Source organism: Humulus lupulus, chromosome 1 (genome assembly GCF_963169125.1).
Source record: "Humulus lupulus chromosome 1, drHumLupu1.1, whole genome shotgun sequence".
Lineage (NCBI taxonomy): Eukaryota > Viridiplantae > Streptophyta > Magnoliopsida > Rosales > Cannabaceae > Humulus > Humulus lupulus.
In genome coordinates, this window is record NC_084793.1 from 249,390,147 (window position 1) to 249,407,856 (window position 17,710).

Genomic DNA, 17,710 nt, shown 5'->3' on the forward strand with positions numbered 1-17,710 from the left:
TAAATATGAGTACTTGAGTTTTGGTTGTGTGCACCAAGGTGCATGGTTAGTAGAAATGCACCTTAGCACTTGTGTGTGTGCATGTGCATGGTGAGCATGCATTAGTTTTCCATAAACAGTGTATTTTTCTCTCTATTTTATTTATTATTTAGAGAAAAAGAGAAAATTGAGGTAAGTAAATTTGAGATATTCTAGAAGGACTAGTGTTCACATGGAGGAAAAGAAACAAGTAAGAAGGAATAGATAGAGGGAGTGGGCGTGTAGAGGCTTAGAAGAGCAAGTAGCAAAGTTTCCTTATTTTGTTGTTGACAGCTTTTTCCCATTGAATTATTTCCTTTATTTTAAATTGATTTTACGCAAGATTAAGGGATAGGAGTTTGAGAACTTTCTCATTCCCATTGGAAGCATAGGGTGTGACCACTAGGGTAAATAAAAGGAAAATTATGTGCTTGCTGGCTCATTTGCATTGTGGCTACCGAATGTAGAGAGAGAAGGAGAAGAGAGGCGTGAGGCTAGAGAAAAAAGGAGAAGAAGAAAGGGAGAAAGAAGAAGAAAAATAAGGGAGTTCGAAAATCCCTAGGGTAAGTATTCTAGTCATGGTGTTATTCTCATTATTCTTCTTCTTCTTAATTCTAAGAGAAAGTTGTCTTTTCTTTGTTGTTGATTTCGAAAATCCCTAGGGATGTATCAAGAGGATGTTTTGGTTTTGAGTTGTTAATCCTCATCAAGGAGGTAATGGAACCTCTAACCCTATTCTATGTTTTATTGTTGTTCTAAGTTCTTTGGATATGACTATAGCATATTGATAATATTGTTTTGATGATTTGATCTCTTGTTTATGGCTTGTGGAATATTAGTTGTTGTTTTGGGCATGGATATTGGCTAGGGTCTGCCTTAGATTTCAAAGCTATGAAGTATGTTCTCAATGTAATTTTGATGTTATTGTTTTCTTAGATGCATGCTAGGTTTGGGTTTTTGATCTTGTCTACTAATATATGTTGATGATTGACTTTTAATTTTAGAAGCATCAAGGGATTTGTTGTTGTTGAATCATTATTTTATCTTGCTCTTAGAAAGCATGTTAGAATTATTTGATATTGTTTTTTGTAAGGGCTCGTATGCTTCTTTTAATTTTGATAAGCATGCTTATGAGTTTGGGGTAACTTGGTAAATATGTGGAAAATTGTGATTCAAGAGTTGTTTGGTATATAGGATTCAGCTATGGCATATTAGGTTTAGAGTTCCTTTGTTTTATTTAATTATGAGCATTTTTAAAATTTTAAGTAATTTTAGGCTTGCGGATTTTTTTATTGTTTTAGAGTGTTAAATTGCAAAAAATGGTTTAAAAGAGAATAAATTATGGGTTGAGTTCATGCTATAAGTTAAAGTGAGAAAATGTATTATCACAACTACAAAACTGGACTTTCCCGACAGTTTTTAATTGTCGTATTGCCTATGCCCGTGTAGGGGTAGCAACGCCGACAGTTAAAAACTGTTGCTATTGCTAACAATACCGATATTTAATACCTGTCGCTATTGGTAGCAACACTGATATTTAATAACTGTCGCTATAGAAAACAACGACAGTTATTATCTGTCGTGAAAAATCATGAAACAATTTTTAAAAAAAATACTTGAGACACCTCAACCCATCACCAAACACAACAAGAATATTAAAAAAAATACAAAAAAATTGCACCAGTAAAATATTCATAATTGTTCATTACAAAAAAAATTGGCAATATCTTATTGCTGAAATAATAAATTAATTTTAAATTTAATGATATACAACATCATAATTGCTATCGAACACATTGTTTGTGTAGAGCTTGTAAGTTTGTAACTTTGAAAACTTGCTTCGGTCTACGGAGTAGTGAAAGAAATAGAATCTTGGAAATCATCTCCTTAGAAGTTATTTAATCCGTAAATCTCAATTAACAATCGTAACAGAAAAGATATTAAGAAACGCGTGGGTAGTTTGTCAATTCAATGTAATTACTAAAATGGTATTGAATAGTTTATTTCCACCAAATATATAGTTTTAGACAAAATTGTAATGTAGAATTATTTTATAAAAGATTATAGATAAAAATAATTAAATAAATTTATAGCTTGTAATCCAAAGGTTCTCATCATCACCGGTATTCATCTTTTCATTCTATTCCAAAGCCAAAGACTTGGCTTTGTCCTTAGTTTCATCAAGACAAATGTCATATAGATACTAAGGAATAGGCCAAATATTCATAATATCACCACTAGCATAAAAATCAGATTAAAAAATGGTTTCAACAAATCAAGAAAAATATGTATCCTCCATGATCAAACTGCATGTTTTCAAATTACAATATCTATTATTAAGGTACTAAAACTAACGTGATTAACAAGAAAATACAATTAATAACACTCAATATTATATTAACGAGTGTCTATCAATTGAAAGCTGAATTGAAATTTTATAAAATTAGATGAAAATCTACTTGTAAGTTTAAGACAAGATTTGTTGTTCATAATTAAACACCTTTCTAAAATATAATAGTAACAAATTATATAGTCTATAAAGTAATCAATAAAAGATTAATTCGATTAACTTGAATACAAGAAGAAACATAATTACTCAGCTGAAATATAAGCTAATTTTTTTAATTGCTAAACAACTATTTCAGATGCCAGAGGAACCCAAAAAAATTATATAATATCCTCCAACTCAGAGCAATATAGACAACAAGTAATAGCCAAACATTCTCCCTGAACTTTTTCGTTAACAAAATTGCAGTAGCATTTGAAGAACAAGATAACAAACGTAACTATCACAACATACAGTACTCAGGACTATGTTTTAGCAAAAAAAAATTGGTATTTAGTTATACAAGTTTCTCAAAGGAATTTTAACGAACATATTATGTGCAAACAAATAAAGAAAGAAATAAAGTAAGAATTTTAAAAAAGAACCCCACGACCACCATTCTCACCTTCGAACCCCATGCCACCACCCCATCGTTGAGCCCCACCGACGACACCTCTGTCGAGTACCGTCATCCTTTTCGGGACCCACGGAAGCTCCGCCTAGCACAAGATTTGTAAAAATGAGAGAAACTCAAGACAATAAAAAAAATCCTAGCTACAAAGTATAATCAAAACATAAATTATAAAGTGAGACAGAGATCGCACCTACCTTGAACCCAAGTTCCAGCCCGCCTCAACGCCTCTGCCATGAAACCCAGTTCGAGACCGTTGTGAAGTCGAGCTCCCTGTCGTGAATCACAACCCATCATGAATCCCAGCCCCAACATTTTCGTGAATCACAACCAAGCTCCCTGCTGTTGCTGAGTGGAAGATAAAGCGGAGACCCCAAGCCTCTCAGTTGTTGTTGATAGAGAGAGAGAGAGAGAGGCGGTTGAGAGAAAGAGGAGCCGTGAGGTGAGGGTTTGAGAGTAAAAAATAGGGTTATCCCAAAATGATGGGCTTAGGCCCTTTTTAATTTGGGCAAACTTTTTTTTAATCCTTAATTTTTCTGTTTTTAATTTATAAAATAGTTTTTATACTAGTTTAAAAAGAAAATATAAAATCAATACTTTAATATCTTAATAAGTATTATTAATGAGTATTCATAAAAAAAATATTCTTTCAATAAATATATAATAACTAATTTATTTTACAATTAATATTAAAAAGTTACACAATTATTTGAATGATTCATTTTTATATAAAAAAAACTCATTTTTAATCAATAATTATTTAGTATTGTAAATTATTTTTTGTTTTTTTTACAGTATTTAACAATCGACATTGATATTTCCAATAGTGACAACTTATAGCTATCAACATTGGTCCAGTAAGAATTGTCGACATTGTAAAAGAAATTAATATTAATATTAATATCTTAATATAATAAATTTATAAAATATAAAATAATAAGAAAAATTACAACTAATAAATTTATAAAAAATTTAAAATTATTTTACAATATTTAACCAATCAATAAAATAACTCTTTTTCAATTAATACTAATTTTATAAATATGATAAAGAATAATATAATTAAATTAAATTTATATATATTATTCTTTATACCATAACTAATTTAAATTTTAATCTAAAATTTTGTATAAATAAAAAATTAATAATATTAAAAATTTAGAAACAAAAAGAAAATCTAGTTTTAAAAGTTTTTAATTAATACATAATTTTTATAAATATATATACATAATTTCATTTATTTAAAAAATAAATTATTCAATAATTATATTTTTAGATTTTTTTTATTTGAATTTCGGCGACATTTTATGACTGTCGGTATTGAGCTTTTATTAATTGTCGGCATTGACATTGGTCTCAACTTAACTGTCGACGTTGAGGTCAATAGCAACAGTCAAAAGAAATGGTGACGGTTATTCACTATCAGCGTTGGTTTCTATGCATACAGTTTTTAACTGTCAACGTAGAGTCGCGCTAAGCAATTACAATAGTCAACAGGGTTGCCTGTCGTGGTTGGGTGTCGGAAAAATCCAGTTTTGTAGTAGTGTATTTTTGTAGTAGTTTTTAAATCCAGTTTAAAATAACATGTTCTAAAACTTTCATTTTAAAAGTTGTAAAGTTTGGAACCCAACAATACTTAAGGTTCATTTTATTTAAAAACATGTATATGTTGTGAGTCTTTTGCCAAGCATATTAGACTAATTTGTTAAATGGTTTAATAGAAAATTTTGATTTATGAATATATATTACTTGCTGAAATTTTGTTTAGTATCATGGAAGATTGTTTTTTTTTTAAAGGATGGTAAAAATATATTTTGAAAACTCATGCCTTAAAATTAATGTGATGACATGCTTGCTGATTTTTACTTAAATTCATGGAAAATCTCTTTAAATTAAAAGATATCAAATATATGTCTTAATATTTATATATGATAAATGTGATTTTTCCATACTTTAATAAGTATTTTTCTCATATATATTTATACAGTTTTATTTACAAAATAATTAAGTATAATTATTTTTTTAAAAGGTGACCAAATAATTTATTTAATAAATGAAAATGTAGTTGGACTTTTCCAACTTTTATATATTTATGATATAAATGTAAATTTTTGTGATTTAGAAATATTATATCTTTAAAAAGAAATTAAAATGCCACGTTCTATTATCATGTCAAATTAATTATTTTATAATTACTTACGGAATTCGATCACTTTATTTTGTTATTATTTTTAAATAATAAATAAGATTATTATTTTATATAATTGGAGCTAAATAATTATTTTAGTAAATTAAATTTTTGTAATTAAAATTCATGTATAGTGAATGTATGATTTAAAGGAATAAAGTAGTACTAATCAAATTGACTATTTATTTTATGCTTGCTGAATTTTTGTGAAATTGACAAGAAAATAAAAGAATAAATATTCACTACAAGAAAAAACAGTATTCATAACACTTAAAAACTGCTAACCGGGAGTATTGATAACGCTTCTGAAAACGCTAATATAGCCCATGTTATTAAAAGTCCTGTCTTTTCTATAACAGTATTTGAATGTTATGTTCGATGTTATCTTAAACTATTAAATAACACATTTTTTGTTGCTATAATATTCAAATAATAACATTTATTTAGAGTATTTGATTATAAATTTGACGTTTAATTTTATACTTTTTGCATAACACTTTTCAACTGTTACATTTGATTATTTTGATAGCATTTTTAATTTGTTATATTATATAAATCATAACGATTTGTTACGCTTATAATATGTTTCTAAATCATAACATATTAAAAGTCTAGTAATAAAAATTTGTTACTTTAGTATGGATAATATATTTTAAATTTTATTTTGATAAGTATACTTATAAGGTTTTTTTTAATTAAAATATTTTCATTATTGTATTTTGATAAAAAAAAAATCAAAATTAATCATAAAATGTAATTCTCAATAGATTGATAAAGCATAAGTATTACATTAAACAATAACTAATTCAAATCATGAATGTGTTTACTTCATGAGATTTTAGTTCTAACTTTAAGTTTAAAATCATACATAATAAAGTTTTATAATCTTGAACATTTTTTACTTCAAAAAATGAAAATCAGAAACATTACAAGATACACAAAAGTAACCCATGCATAAAACTTGCTCCATCCTTCAATTCATCATCCTTTGTGCACTTGTCTTTGTTGTGAGTCAATTTGCTTAGCTACAACAAAATTTAAATAATTAATGCTTCAACTTAAAGTTAATAGTAAACTAACAGAGTACATACATAGAGAGGGAGAAGGATGGGGAAGGTGGCATGGTCATGGTGTGCTTCAGCAGCTCAATGGGAGTGTGAGTGTGAGTGTTTGTAGAGTGAAGTTTGAATGATTGTACTGCACTAAATCTGCAAACCAAACAAGTTACAAATTCTACACATATATAAACATTCAAAATAAGAAGAAAAACACAAGTTGCATTACTATTTACTATGTATAATATCATGTTTTCACACTTATTTATGCTTACATTTGCATGTGAGTGATATTGGTCAAGGCTTACGTGGATCATAATTCACAGCTTGTGGATGCATTTGGCCTAACAGTTCTGTTTTTAGTTTGGCCCCAACTTAAATTTATTCTAAAAAATAAATAAAGGAGAGTACAAATTGTTATCTTTAGGATGCAAGTACAACAAATCAAACACAACAACACTAAAATTTGAGGAACCTGCTGAAAAGTTTGATCCGAATTGAAAAGGACACTATAAGCCCCTAATGGAAACTGAGAAAAATTCACAGGCTAAAGATCAAACGAACAATAGAACTTGTAATAACACGCTCAACCATACACAAAGTTAACAATGAAATGAAACATGGAAGCAAGACAAGCACTCCATTGATCCAAAAGTAGGGAAATACTCCATTTAAGCAATAGAAACCATACAATGTGAAAAATACTTCTCTACCTAGATATTTACAATCTTGAAACACAAACAAACTCACACTCCCCCAAACAACCTATAATATAGTTGCCATAAAGTTTAAATAGCTATTAGTAATCTTCCATGTCTCATAAATACTCAACACAGTCCAAAGGAACTAAATCGCATCAACTAAACCAAACATACCAAATTCTTAATTAGAAACTTAGATCAAATACATTGATTTTGGCCGAATCCAGCAAACACTTTATAAATATATATATATTGATATAGTATGATAAATGATAACATTTAAATAAAAATAATTTAGTCATGGATGATTCCTTGGAATCACATGCACTACATAAAAATTTACAAATAAGTGGGTACCACTACAAGTATATAAAAAGTTTCTATAAGGCTTGCATGCTAGTTAGAAAATTTTAATGACAGATATAATAAACATGTCTATCAACCTGTGAAACTTCTTTGCTCTAGCAAAGAATAGTAATTCTATGATGTGAGCAAAGAATAGTAATTCTATGATGTATCTCTGTCAAATTTGGATCTAATGCTGGCTGAGATATTTCCAATCCTTCTCTACTTACAATTTTGATGTATCTAGCAAAAAAAAAAAGATTATGTATGGAGAGAATAAGCCCATTAATAACTAAATTACATTAAACTTAGTCTGCTAACAAGAGACCAAGTAGAAATATCTACACAAATAAAATCTTCCATTCTGCTCTAATAGTTGGTAGAATCTAAGAGTAGTTCAAGAAATGCACTCTTGCATTATGTTCTTCTTACTGAATGCAATAAACCTACAGTACACCTTTTTATAGTGATTAACAAAATTAAATATGAATCATCTATAAAACAAAGAATATAGTCCCAGCAAAGGATCGTCAAGGAGCCCATCAATGTAAAAACAAAAAATATAGTTGACAAAGTTATTAATAAAAAGTGCCAAAAGTAAGAATTAAGTATTCATCAACCAAGAATGAGACAAATTAAAAGCATCACTAATATGAGAGGGACAGGTATATGTCTAAACATTCACAAAGTTTTTTTTTTACCAAAAAAACATGCTCATATGAAATGAAAGATACAAGAGCTCAAAAGGATAAAATGCCACTGAGTTGAAGGGAAACATCAAAAACATCAAAGAGAAACAATAGCTCCACCACTTGAACCTCATACATGAAAAAGTTCTTGTACTGTATATGCATTTAATGCTAAATGAAAAAGAGAACCCAGTGCCAATATAATTGGCCTAATATACTCAATTGGGGAAAGCAAGCAATCACTAGAGTAGAATGGTGATAGAAAGAAGTAAATCAGCTTTAGCAAATTTCTACAAACCATTTGTTATAAATATGTCTCAAATGAAGTAATAGCTAAAAAGCATTAGAAGACCTTTCTACATAGCATATTAACACACAACCATGTATTTGGTGTAAATCATGCAGCCATAAACACTACCTTTAATGTGTCTAAAGTCTCATAATCCTAGAGCATTTTGAGCCAAATTTTCCTCACTTGAAGTTGAGTTCCTGTCTTTCTGATGTACTCGACAGTTTGGGTAACTTCAGAAGAAGCTGCCATGAAAAGTGATCAGCAAGAGCACTGACATTTTGAATACTTTGCACCTTTCTTTAACAATGCCTGCAAAAACCAGTTAATAATACATCATATAAGAGCACTGAGATTTTGAATACGCAATGGTCTGCACTAAAGTCATTAGGACTAGCTTAAAGGTGTTTGTTGAATGGATGTGAGTGAGAACCTTCTATCTAATAAATGAAATTATACCATCACCACCTATATATGTGACACTACAAAATGAGATCTCTATTTTCTATTCTCTTAAGTTACTACTTTTGTTTTAAGCGGTTGAGCCAGGAGCATATATTTATTATAGTAATATATATAGAAAAGAGAAAGCTAAACTCAGTAAAGATATATAGAGAAAAAAAGTGTAACAAAGGCATAATTGAACATCAATTCAGTTGAACATTGATGTTTATAAGGAATTGAAACACACATCATATATAATAATTTCTCAGCAGGTAGTAGCAAGACAAAAACAAATGCTCTTGCACACAATATGGGGAATAAAGAAGCATGTAACATACTGCTTGTGCATACAACACAAGGTAAGTGTAAATATGGATAGAATGAAAATGAGATCACAATATAATAATATACCTTGTTGATGATAAGGCCGGTCAGAGAAATATCTTGAGAGCTCCTTGTTGGATCTTTTTCCAAACCATTTTCCTCAAAGTGTTCTCTGTAAACACAAAGAAACAATTATGCAAGTCTTCTAATAAATTACATATACTATATATAATAATGTTATTTGTAAAACAAAAGTTTATTATATAAATAAAATAAGAAAATAAATAAAGCATTACGTACAATAAAAGCAACAGGGCATGGTGCTCCATCTGATTCTGAACTATACCTAATTTGCTTATTTACAAGTAGCAACAAAACTTTTTTTAATAGGCAACAGCAACAACATGGCATGGTATACATGTTAAGAAATGAAAAAAAATAGTTTGGAGATTAATACTACATTGTTTTTATAGAAGTATTGGCAAAGAAACCATGCATAAAGTTGCATCTATAGGAACAAATGCATGATTAGTCTATTGAGATATCAACCATTTTGCTAGTCCAAAATCAAATATCTGAAAAAAAAAACAATGAAGATACACCAAAATAAAATGAGAGTAGGCATGTTAATTAAGATATTCATAACCAACTATGTTAAGTTTCTCTTTCAAATGTATATGTAAATGTGTCATCAAGAATTTAATGGGGTTATGCTGAAAGAAGTGAGCATGCATAATAAAAATAAAAATAAAAAAGTAACTATAAGACCATAGTATCAAGAATTAAGTGATTCTCTTTCAAACTTATATACAATCATGAGAAGAGTTTTATACAGAACTAATCACAAACAAAAATAAGTCAAACCATGTTAGTTGCCATAATCTCCTTAAATTTAATAGATGGAAAATTTACAACTGTCATAGATAGCTTATATGTGACACCATATCAAAGATTTTTATTTTCACAATCAATTGGTATAATTATATATATATATAGAAAGTCTTTGAGTCCTTGAGTACACCAAATTGCATTATTTAACTTTTTTATTTCTGTGTTAGTAATTTATTTCCCTTTTGTAGAATATATGATTTGATTTTAAAATATAAAGTACTTTTAAATGGTGGTATATATATATAAATGCTATAATACAATATTTGTTATTTTTTTTTGGCATAAATGTCGAATTACTGTTGGGTTTTTTTTACATATTATGTAACACGAAGATGAATGATATAATAGTGGGATTGCTGCCTTTGAATTTTATGTGACTTCTTTTAATTTGTAGTGAAATTTGTTACTAGCTATATGAATATCTATATATATATATATTTACCTAAGGGCTTGAGCTCTGGAAGCCGTGCCAGGGATGACATTGAGCTTCGTACCATTTTGATAGAGTAAGACACGGCATCGAAGAGCTTGATATCTCATAATTTTCTGTACTTCCGTGACAGGAAGGATCTGCACGCAGATGGGAAACAAAACTAATTGAAACTAGACCATAATATCAGATGAAAACTAGCCCTTAAATCAACATTCAACGAATAAAATAGAAACAGAAACAGAACCAATACCAACGAGGGGTCATTCACTTGGAATGCATAACACTTAGCGGTTGAGCCAGATTCATCTTCTGAAATAATTTGTTGATTTCCCTTTATATTATTGACAGACGAAGCCCAATGAACCAAAGTCTTCCTCAAGTCTTGTCCACCCCATCGGTAATTAGTGTGTAAACGGTAGTCCAAGTCAACCATGTAGGGAAGACCAGAAGGACTATCCTCAGAGTTGAAAGATGGATAGTAGAGCTCGCTAGCACTGTTGCAGATAAAAGCATCGAAATCTGACGGGCTAAAACCTCCTAAGATTAGAAGAGGGTAAATTTCAGATATGGTTAAGGATGTCGACAATATGATACCAATGGACCCTACATCCTTGTCTTTCCCCGTTGCCTCAACAACTTTTTCAATGATATCAAGTAACTCTAAGGTTGTGTTACAATCCACAGAGATAACAAAAACATGCTTCCTCCTCCTGAATGCTGGAAATATATCTTCTTTCTCTACATATGAATACTTTTGGCTGCCCCCAAAAATTCCCCTCGAAAATGTAGAAACAGCATTCTCTAACTTGTTCTTTCGATCAGACTCGGTCTCTTCAGCATCTAAAGCATTATTAGTTGTACCACCCCCTTCAGCTTTTCTCACCCTCCAATGAAAGCTTCAGGTTAAGAGAGAGGTCCTGTATATCTCTCAAGGAATCACCAGGTGAATCTGATCGTGTATTCTCATTTTCAGCACCACTCTGCCACTGAGGCTGTCGTTGTTTGCAACTGGCAATTCGAGTTAGGTATGTCTTACAGTGCTCTAGCCACGAGAAAAGGTGAATATTTTTCAGTCCATTCTGCCTACATCTTGCCCACATTTTCTTATCTGAAACAAGCTTCAGAAGGGCATCCGAAATTGCTTGTTGATCATGGGGGTCAACCAGTAGACCATTGTCAAGAACCTGTAATAAATTTTCGATGATAATAAGATGCCAAGAAGCATTTTCTCTATACATCCAAGAAAAAGATATGGAGAATAGGTAAGCACCCTAAGAATATCCACAGGACCCCCGTTTTTGGTGGCAACAGTAGGTAATCCATAAGCTGCTGCCTGTTGAAAACACATAAATAAATAAAAGAGATCGTGTTGGACTTCACATTAATCAATATCTGAAACCAAAGTTAAAAATAATCACCTCAATTAAAGTAAGTCCAAATGGCTCAATGAAGGATGGATTTATGAAAACACCCTACCAAAACAGAGATACACAAATCAGGTTGAAAAACATACCTCCTAGATAAAAGAAGTGATAGATTTCAGGGACACACACACACATATGATATGTACCTTTGTTTTTGCTGCTAGACGATAGATTTCAAGGACATCAGATTGCTTATGACATTTAGGATATGCAACTTGACCATATAGATCATATTTGTCAATCAACTTAAGAATTGAAAGAAGCACAGAGCCATTTGTGCTAGGCATTTTGTCAATATTGTCACGGTTTCCCATTATTAGCATCTGTATCAATAGGAAAACAAAAAGTGAGATTGCTAGGAAGTCATGTAAAAATATTGTATTTAAAGAAGAAGTTATGTAACAGGAAACAAAAATTCTAAAAATTACACACGATATAGAAAGAAAAAAACAAAAACATACAAGATTAGCGAGCTCTCTCAGTTGGCGACACTCTCCAAATGCTTTGACTAGAGTCGTGATATTCTTTTTAGGATCTGGCCTTGTAAGTGCAAGTATCATAGGCTTGCATGGATTGGAAAAGAAGCGCATGATCTGCCAATCAAAATTTTTTATTTTATTATTTTACAACTGATGTAAAAGAGTACGAATCACATAGTAGTACTACCGTTCATAATTATTCTTAAAACAAAGGGGATTTTTATATGTATATAAGAGAATGGACACTTAGTAAACCACCTCTGACCAAATTGGTGGATCAGGGGAAGCAGCATTATCTTAATTTCTTTCACCATCTACATCCCCCTCTTGAGGAGCTGTATGATGAAATTCCATTCCAGGAGGAATTATCTAAATGAAAGACAAATAGAAAAACAGAATTGGAGAAAGTACAACGTCAGTAAAACTAGGCCACGTTACACTCACCACCATAACATTTTGCCTTTTGTGCCTTTCCCTTTCTTGTTGCTTAAAACATGAAACAGAATTAAAGAAAAAAAGAACCTGGAGAATGTATCTCAATAATACTCACAATCATACGAGGCATGAATCTGCCATGACAATGAACACCCCTTTTTATTCTTGCTCTCAATTTGCGTTCTATTACTGGATCAAAGCCATCATACAATTGCCATTGTTCTTCTATCTCCTGTCTAGTGCTGGTGATAACAATTTCAGAGGCATCAAGGGATAGCTCCTCAGCTTCAATCCGCTGCATTATTTTGTATGTTGCATTTATTTCTTCTATTGACTGACGTCCTTGCTTTAATAATTGTTCAAGCTTATCTCTTCCGAGTGAGTGACCAGTAAAGAGCATTGGCACATTCAATGCTCCAGACAGAAGAGCAGCAGCATCACCTGCATCTGCATAATGTCCATGAATTGCTATAAGCCAAACTGGTTGCCCACCACCAACTTGCTCACCCAGAACTCTGGACATATGAGAAACATGGATGAGTGCACAGTCAACAAATTCAGGAATGTGAGGCCAAAGAAGTTCTTTTGCTACATATTTATCCTTTGGGCCAAATGGTACCCGAACTATGTAAGCCCCACCACTCTCTCTAAGCTCATGCGTTGTATTCTCGGATGTTTTTGGATTTAGCATTTTTGTTGGTTCACCATAAGTCTAGTCCACATCTGGAGCTGCTATTTGTATTGTAAGTAAATCAACTCTATAAACCCCTGACATTGAACCTAAAGCCCTGACAAGTTTTACTACATACTTAACCTGATAGCAAAAGAAATTTTGAACTCAAATAAACATTGGGGAAGTCATAATAATGTGTGAAAAAAGAAGAATGAAATAAAAGCAATTTTAGGAAAAGATCTTACAGCCTAAAGATACCTGGCCACCTGTATCAGAATCATGACCAAGCTCCATGTTCTCACCACGTATCAAGCCATGAAGACTGTACAGAGATTGCTTGTTAAAAAGAACTAAGACACACTATCATGCAGGCGAGTTAGAGATCAACATAAGCATTTTATTACAAAAGCAAATCAAATTATGAGTTATGAATAGCTTCCTTGTCTGACCCTAAACAAAATAAATAAGTAGATGAGCCACGTAGAAGTATGGTTAGAGAGGGTGTATGTAATTCATACCTTATATATTAGCACAATGTATAGTTTCTTTTCTTTGAGCTGCTTCGCCAAGTTTTCCATCACATCAACGGTAGTACGAACCACCTATGCAATGAGTACGCACAAAATATGTCCTAATAGATTATTTATAAACTAAATACAGAAAATACCAAATGCACAACTCTAACCAAAAGTAAACAGTGCCCTTCTATGTCCAAATAAACATTTACAGATAATCTAACCATCTTCAAGGGGGAAAAACCAAGAGGGAACATAATCTATAAAAGGCACAGTAATGAAACAACGAATTGGTCATAAAATACATAACTAAAACTTGAGACACTTAAAAGATCAAATTGCACGAAGACAAAAGGGCAAACAACTTACAGAATTCCATTTGTTCTTCCATTTTTCACATCAGCCAACATTCTTTATTATCAAATTAGCTACAACTATGAAAAAGAAAAGGAGAGGAGCGAAAGTAAGCAAATCAACTACAACATTCTGTATTATCAAGTCGTGGGAGCAACAGTAAGCAATTCAGCCAACAATTTGTATTATCAGATATATTTCATATGGTATCGTTCCTTAAAAAAGATGTAAGCAGAGGAGAGAATAGAACCTGAGATAGTGGGCGTGAGGCAGAGATATAACTCCAAAATCTTGTGATAGTCGACGTGAAGTCGTGAGGCAGAGATAGAACTCTGGAAGGCATGAATTTGTGAGGCATGGCTTCGTGAGGTAGAGAAAGAACTCTAGAAGGCGTGACTTCGTGAGGCAGAGAGAGATGAGTTGAGATGAGAGTGAGAGATGGAGGCTGAGAGAAATTGTTTGGGTAACTTAGATTTGGGGATTAAAATTTGGCTGAGAGAGATTAGACCAAAAAAAAAATCATTTTGGCGCCTCAGGTGTATTTCATATGGCGCCAAAATATTTCCGTGTGTTTTATTTTAATCACCCATTAATAACACTTCTAAATATGTGTTATTTTTTAATGTAATATATACTAAAAATTGTTGTAGTGATTACCAACTTCAATGCAAGTTTTAAGAACCATCACGTATGCATGTTACATGAAAGCTAAATTTTACGTCCAAATATATGCCATTTAATTAAGTGTATGATTCTTGGTTTGCAAACATTGAAGATTCACTAGTAGACTTGAAGTTATTCCTTTATGATTTTATGTGAAATTATTGAATGTTTGTAGTGTGGTGTAACATGTGCCACACATGTATGGCCTATGCACACATGGGGTATGTATGTTGGGCATGTATAATCTTACATGATTTTAAGAGGATCATTTGGTTGTGATTCTAGGCTCGTTGTAAAGTACCCTGCACTTTATTTTTGCTTGGACTTGACGTAAGGAAGTTAGCTATAATTTTTCTATGAAATATGTTATGATAAGTATGAACTATTATGTTGCAAGAGCTATTGTGTTATGGAAAGTATGATCTATGTTAAGCTAAAGTGTTATGAAAAGTATGAGTTACTATGTTATGTTATGAATTGTTGTATGTTTGTTTGTATGTTGTATGAAAATAGTAGGTTGTTAGCATGACGAACGTGACACAACAAAGGAGTTACTAAGGATATGACGTAACTCATAGGGCGGACACGCCGAGGTTATTCGAGGACCATAGCTCTTGTGTACCTTATAGAGGAGGTCTTATCAGTTTATTCTTTGCTAGTTACCTCATGATGTGGCATGGACAATAGGGGTGCGATGGTCACATGATGTATGATTATGATATGAATATGATATGACTATTATGTGAATAGGATATGATATGCCATGAGTTTACGATATGTATGTAGTTTTCCTTGTGTTTCTTGAAATTGTTGTATTGTTGTTTGTACTTCCTTACTGGGCTTTTAGCTCACCCCCTTACTTTCCGTCTTTCAGGTAGGCAATGGTTTCTCCTTGGCACGCACAGTGATGTGGGAAGTTCTTATGTCTAGTCATGTATGACGCGGGGTGTCCCATGAGCAATTAACGATCTAGCTAAGCGCCAAGAAAGTTAATGAAATTTATGTGTTATGTGTTATGGTTTATGTTTTATTTACGTCAGTGAGACTTATTATCTTACTTTATTTTCAAAGACAACATAAAGGCACTATATTTTTATTTTAAACTATTGGGCCAAAATTGCATGTTTTGACAAGGCCCCACTGAACATTTTCTCTCAAATGATATTTTCAAATAAATATGAATTGAGTGACATTTTACAAAGTAAATATATTAGGGCGTTCTTACAAATGGTATCAGAGACAAGTTGTTCATGTTTCCAACGACCCTCCGCATACATGCTAAAGACTAGAAAATCTCACCTCATCATGTCGTAAGTAATTGCTTTAATTGTTATTTTCTTTCCTTATTTTTAAATAGTTAGTTTTGTAATTGCAGTATAGAAAAGATGCCTAAAATTATTAGGACTACCAAGAAATAGCTACTTAAGGAGATCCGAGAAATATCCAAGGTAGAAGCTGCCATAGGTGATGGAGACTGGCAATTTACAGTATTGTAGAATATGCAGATGGTCTATGAAAGCATCCAAGGGGTCATCAACAAAAGAAGGGCACTTCTGTGGCCCATATAACAACATTGGATGCTGAGAGAAGTACTGGCTGAGTATCCTGAGTTCCTCCTTTGGTGGGTCATGGCGTGGCATGGTAACTTTGAGGAGGATTTGGAGTTTGCCACCTTCAAATACGTTGTTTATGAGTTCATGGAGTACTTCGACTTTCGAACGAATGGAGATGGTCCTAGTTCGGAATGGCATAGGAGAATTGGAGGAAATGTTGGAGACCGTTCATGATGAAGAAGGTGAGATGGGGCTCCGCGAGCTGCTGTTTGCCATCCCGGAGGTGGATGATATGAGAAATATTTTAGCAACCACTCCCGAGTACTTCCACATTTCGGAGGATATCTTTGACTACAATTCAGGGGACGAGTCCACAATAGAGAACTAGAGTCCTTTTCAAAATTTCACCAAATACTTCTATTTAAATAAATGGGACTTTCTCAAAGACCCTTGAAAACTTTTGGAATATTATGGTTATTTTGGGATGTTTTGGATGTTCTGATTATGGGGTACTTTTGAGTAACTATGGATATTTATAAGTTTTAGCTATATTTTTCTTTGTTTGTAAACTCTAGATGGTGTATGGATATAAGTATGCATGGAAACCTTTACTATAGCGCATCAATATTTTTATTTAATTAATTTGTGTGCTTTTTTTATTATTAATTATTAAATGTTAGGAGTTTATTTGTATTTGTTTGAATTTTTTGGTAGAAATTATGTGAATTAAAAATTGTTAATTGTTTTAATTTGTGAATTCTTGAGATTTAATTGTGTGCACCAATGTGCATGGTTAGTAGTGATGGACTAGAGCATTTGTGTGTGTACATGTGCATGGTATGCATGGTGAGCTTGCATTAGTTTCCATGCATGATTTTATATTTTTCTATTGATTAGTTATTTATTTATTTTGTGTAGTTAATTTAGAAAAAAAAAAGAAAATAATCGGAGGAATTATGTATGAATAGTTTTAGAAGATATATGTTTATTAGAGGATTTGGGATTAAATAGAAAAGAAAAGAAAAGAAATAAGAGGAAGAGGAGAGAGAGAGTAGGCCTATGGCATGAGGGAGAGAAGCCAGGGGAAATTGTTTTCCCTATTAGGTTGATTGACATCTTTTCCTATTAATTTTATTATTTTCTTTTAATTTAAGAAAATCCAGAATAAAGGAGAATTAGAAAAGTAACTTGCTTTTTCCCATTTTCATGAGTAGCCTCTAGGGTTTCTTTTATAAGAGATAGGGTGTTTTTGAGAGTCTCATTTGGTGTGTGTGACCGAC

The 17,710-nt window shown here is 31.8% G+C and overlaps 2 long non-coding RNA genes and 1 pseudogene across 3 annotated transcripts; 1 reads left to right on the forward strand and 2 right to left on the reverse strand.

The window, feature by feature from the left end:
* Positions 1–324: 324 nt before the first annotated feature.
* LOC133805404 (uncharacterized) lies at positions 325–17,068 on the forward strand. Of its 2 annotated transcripts, XR_009878956.1 has the most exons (4): positions 325–581; positions 681–732; positions 13,037–13,300; positions 15,752–17,068. It is a non-coding gene; the product is annotated as an uncharacterized LOC133805404 (long non-coding RNA). The 2 variants fall into 2 exon arrangements; XR_009878954.1 differs by lacking the exon at positions 13,037–13,300 and having other exon boundaries at positions 367–581.
* LOC133805400 (uncharacterized) lies at positions 2,667–4,024 on the reverse strand. The gene is made up of 2 exons (XR_009878952.1): positions 3,169–4,024; positions 2,667–3,063 (listed from the first exon to the last, which is right to left on the reverse strand). It is a non-coding gene; the product is annotated as an uncharacterized LOC133805400 (long non-coding RNA).
* Positions 9,223–13,663, reverse strand: LOC133805389 (probable sucrose-phosphate synthase 1; annotated as a pseudogene).
* Positions 17,069–17,710: the final 642 nt, after the last annotated feature.